Consider the following 4,243-nt stretch of genomic DNA (forward strand, 5'->3'; position numbering starts at 1 on the left):
ATCTGGGGACAGACGGGACGAGGTTGACATCCCCGTGATACCCAAGTCCGGCTCCCCACAGTGGTGCCCATTGGCAACAGCCTCCAGCTGCGCGACCGAAGTCAGCGCCGCTTGCAGCTGTGAGCGAAGGGATGCCAACTCAGCCCTCATCCGATCACAGCAATCGCAGTCCCCGTCCATTCTAATCGATGTTGAACAACAGTTACTGAAACACGAGTCTGTGCCTAGATAACGCAAGCGAAACACGCAAAGAATGTATTAACTAACCTCTACAAATGCCTAACGACTGCGCTACAATCTGCCTGAATTTACGATTACAGTAACTAAAACTCGAAATTACACCTCCTATACGAAACTCACACGCAATTTAAGTAAGAATCTACGAAGTAGACACTAAAGCGCGATGCTACAACTCTCAAATACTATAATACGCCCGAAATTTATGAATTAAAGAATGCAAGTGCCGAAAAACACACAAAGAAATTAAGAATTAAACTATGTAACAAATAAGTAAGCTAGGGGTATACGACTTGCTGCTGCAGCTGCTTATCCAACGTCGGCAGGGAACGGTCGCAGTTTCGAATCCTGCCTCGGGCATGGATGTGTGTGATGTCCTTAGGTTAGTTAGGTTTAAGTAGTTCTAAGTCTATGGGACTGATGACCTCAGATGTTAAGTCCCATAGTGCTTAGAGGCATTTGGACAATTTTGTAATTAAATTTTCGGGACCTGAGAAGGTCGGTGACAAACGAGTGGTCGTTGTACAACGAAACTTCACAACTGTTGGCAGCACTTTTAGAACGGAGGACGATGGGACGTCCACCTGTCGTAACAGAGCTCAGGCACTGCTTTAAGGTCACACACCGCATGCAGCATTCTCAGCAGTGGCAGCAGGAACTTCTTCAACAACTTGTGGCGCAATTGCAGCCGGCTTCTTCCAGGGGCAAACCCGAATCACCAAATACTCCAACTTCCGAATTATGTTCTTCAACCCCAGTGCGGAAAGCTGACCTCTCCGTGTTCCCTTATTCCGTCGATACGCGCGAAGAACAACAGCACTATTGCTTTTATTTTGACAAAATAGCATTACGAGTAAAGCCCTGCTCACGTTGTCCAGACCCATGCTGGCTGTGTGCAGCTGTAGTGCTCACTGATGCTTGTGTTTCAACTCGCCGTACCATTACCGCCTCCAAACGGCAAGTCAAGACACTAACACTACTAACAAAGCAAATCCTGCAGTTCACAGTGTAAACATCGTTCGTGTAAAGTTGGGCGCTCCTACAGTAAACAGTTCTCCTTCTACACTAGCTCAAGTAGCAAAAGTTTAATTATGACCAACCTCTATGCGTAGAACCTATTCTCATGTTTCATGTGATACTCCATTTCAGAGTTGGTACTGGAAGCTAAAGATGCTGCCATAGAGTTCAATGTCAACACCTGTACCACATGATTACCTGTATGACGCCCTGTACCACTGATCAGCAAGTGGAAGAGGCTAGTGTAAGAATTGAAAGTAGAAACGACAAGTTGGGGCTTTTATCAATGACCTTATAAGTAAAATATTAAATGTTAAGATGTTTAGAATTCTTCATTCATTATTAATACACGTCGAAAATATTCTCGCGTTTCACGCGATTCCGTATTAGCAAATGGCACTGAACGCTGAAGATGCTGCAGTGAATTACTAGAACAACTATACCTAGAAACCTCTCCAGAACTTGTGCGGTCTTTAGACACGTGTAGCCACTGATGAATGTGGAGGCGTGAACTGTACAAATAGTACGAGCGCTACAACTCCGTACGGCAAACTATTGCTTTCCTTGTTGTTTTTTACAGCAAAATTATTAAAGTTAAGGTGTATGTAATCTTCTATTCAGCTCTTATACGTGAGGAACATAGTTATGTTTCATGTGATTATGCATTCGGAACTGCAACTCGAAGGTCTGTCATAGGCAATGCGAACTACATGTGGTTCCTATGACTAGATGTATGAGAAGGTCCAGGCATGTAGCACCCTCTTATTGGCAAGTCGAGAACATAAAATACGAGAAATTGTATGAGTCCTGCAAGTTGGTTCAGTATTTTTATGTTTTATCGAAGTTTTTGAGAATAAAGTGTTACAGCGTAAAGTCAAGTGTAGGGACGCCAGTCAGGAACGAAGGGAACAGAAGGCTGTGAGATGAAGTCAGCCAATGGTACGCTGACCGACCCAGCTCCAGGACGACAACGCGACAGCAGCGGCCCCTATGTGACTAGGACATAAGCGCCGCGACCGACTGGTGAGGCCCAGCTGAACAGCAGCTTCAAGATTAACGACTTGTATAGCCGTGTCCACGTTATGCAATTCGATAGAGGTTCAGGACAGACTTGTGTCACAGATCAGCAGTCACTACAAAGACTGATTCTATCGTATGTCGCCCTTTGCTTGCGACACATCTGTGTAACTGCCAATTTTACGTATTGTAATTGTTCTTATTGTAATAAAGTTCCATCAATAAGAGTTGTTTGATTGTTTGTCTAGCGAACCGAGTATGCCGGCTTCCTAGACACAACATAAAGTACGACCTGACCAAAAAAAAACAAAAACAGGGCCATCGTAAAGACGTAGCTGGAAGTTAACGTAGTTTCGTAACTGATTGGTGTTACAATTCTTCGTGATAGACAGAACGACTAACAGAGCGTCTTTGTTTTGTTCGTATTTACTATTGTTATGAGGAGTGATAGGGCAATTAAGAGGTGTCAACAACATCAAATGTTGATAATCACTGTGAAGGACGGGAAGATGATGAGTACTCGTATGAGACGGCGTTATCAGCACGTCACAGAGTTTGAAAGTGGCCTTTGTAGTGCAACGACGTAAGTTTTGTACAAATGATTTTCTTTTGAGATATGACCATGGGCAGACTTCGTCACCAACGTCAGTTACAAAACACTTCAGAATTATTTAAACTCTTCTTATAAGTGGTCGCTGAATGGTTCTTGAACAAAAGTGTAATTAAAACATCATCATTTGAGTCGTATGCGCAGAATTACGTCACTCAGTCCAATTGGTTTGCGCAAACTTTTTTCAATTTAGATGTCGTTTGTTTCTTCTCAGAAATTATATTAATGCAAGTTATCTGCTTTAATAAATATTAGAACCACATTGAATAAACTTTCAAGACTTAAACTCGCGATGAACGTTGTCAAAAATTAATAATCTTGTCAAATAAATTAGTAAAACCTCTTCCTTAACATAATTCTTCATAAATAAATCCTCGAAACGTATTTAAACTTTTGTAGTATACACTAGTTTATTATCTTCCTATATACTACATATAGACGTGCACCTGAGCCTTGACAAGATAGGACTGAACATTTACAACATGATTAAACTTTCTATGACGTCATTGTCGTAGAAACATTACAAATTCTTATTATTTCAGGTTTTAGAAGCACGACGCAACAACTCTGTTTCAGGATCTTCTGTTCCCGTTTGGCTGTCGACCCGCGACGTATAGCGGCCAGCAATTTTCTCTCTGGTCCGGCAAGGAAGATACTGTCTCCGTTCGTTGCGCCGCCCTCTCCGTACATGAAACATAAAAATAAATACAAAAACTTTAGATAATTTACAACAATTATAAATATTACTAAATACCTAAACAAAACACTAAATCAAACTTACATTCACCTGCAAACTGGGCTGACACTGGTGGATGAGTGACACTTCAATTTCATGTCCCACCACATACCCCACCTACAAGCTCAGTTTGTCAGGTTTTAACCGAAAATAAAACTTCTTCTATATACAATATTTAACTGTTAATATTATACATTTTTCAGACAATTTCCGTAATCTAAAGTCCTTGCTCTTAGATAGATTCAATCCTTTTATGACGATATTGTTGTGACTATTTGTCATTTACATTTAATTGTGATATTATGGTAAGTCATAACCGAATATATGGAGATTACTCCTTTTCATTTAATAGTTGATAGTAAATAATAATTTAGTACGTTCTTTTACGTTGTTACATTAGGACAGAGCGTTCAAATTGTGATAGGTTAGTTCCACTTTTATTCATTTACTAGGGTTATTCTTTCCAAAATATACATTACTAATAAGTTTCTTACAATAACTAATAGTACTATTTACTTTACGTTGTTCTTTTCCATAATGCTTTATTTATGTCTGAGGTCAAGAAGAAATCAAGCAAAACTTTCTTTAGAATCTCAGCACGGCTTTCTTTACCTTCGGACACTTTG

Source organism: Schistocerca gregaria, chromosome 4 (assembly GCF_023897955.1).
Source record: "Schistocerca gregaria isolate iqSchGreg1 chromosome 4, iqSchGreg1.2, whole genome shotgun sequence".
Taxonomy (NCBI): Eukaryota; Metazoa; Arthropoda; class Insecta; order Orthoptera; family Acrididae; genus Schistocerca; species Schistocerca gregaria.